This window comes from Sinocyclocheilus anshuiensis, unplaced genomic scaffold, assembly GCF_001515605.1.
Source record: "Sinocyclocheilus anshuiensis isolate Anshui unplaced genomic scaffold, SAMN03320099.WGS_v1.1 scaffold163, whole genome shotgun sequence".
In the NCBI taxonomy this organism is placed as follows: domain Eukaryota; kingdom Metazoa; phylum Chordata; class Actinopteri; order Cypriniformes; family Cyprinidae; genus Sinocyclocheilus; species Sinocyclocheilus anshuiensis.
The window spans coordinates 1,085,948-1,086,983 of record NW_015548223.1 but is presented as its reverse complement, the minus strand read 5'-3'; positions in this window follow the sequence as shown (position 1 = coordinate 1,086,983).

Sequence of the window (1,036 nt, the reverse complement as noted above, 5' to 3'; positions counted from 1 at the left end):
CAGCATATGCTGTTCTTTGTCAGCCGCACCACTTTGTTGAATACAGTTTTTTTTTTTTTTTTTCTTTTGCGCACAAAAAGTATTCTCGTAGCTTCGTATAATTGCGGATGAACCCCTGTTGTCACATGGATTATTTTACCGATCTCCTTGCTACGTTTCTGGACTTGGGAACATTTCAGTTGTATTGCTGTCTATGCAGGGTCAGACAGCTCACCGATTCCATCAAAAATATCTTAATTTGTGTTCCGAAGATGAACGAAGGTCTTACGGGTTTGAAACGACATGAGGGTGAGTAATTAATGACAGAATTTTCATTTTTGGGTGAACTAACCCTTGAAGAGCAGGAATGACCCCTATAGGAAAACTGAGCACATAACTTGTCTTTGACAATATCGTGTTAAATCTGTCTGTCACTTTGACTATTTAATCCCATGTTGATTAGGTTTAATAGACATGGCATCACTCTATTCTAATTAGACAATGAAAATGTTGCTCTGAAGCACTACTTATGAATTATCGACACATTTGTAGAAACAAGCCCACTGTATTTGACCAATAGGTGTCGCTCTACAGTCGCAGTCTTTATTTAAAGTCTATTAGATCAGGAGTTGCATTTGTTCTCTAGTCTGCTTTGAAAATGTTGAACTGTCAAGTTGTCAGAAAAATGTTTTATAAATTCAAGTTTATTTGTACAGCGCTTTTCACGATACAAATCACTGCAAAGCAACTTTACAGCAAATTAAGTTTCTACAATATTTAGTGGTAGCTTATCAGTGGTGACTGTCAGTCAATGTACATATGGCAGAAATGTATGGAAAAATCAAGACGTAATCAAGACGTAATTCAAGACGTAATCAAACAGACGATGAACACTATTAACAGCAATTATTATATGATGCAATCAAACTTATAGCAAAATGTGGTAGTTCTGTATGTTGTTTCAGGGTTGGCATCATCTGAGGTCCTATGAGGGGTTGGCATCATCTCTTCTCAGGTGTTCTGGATCCAGACTGAAGCTTGTGTAAATCCTAGTTAC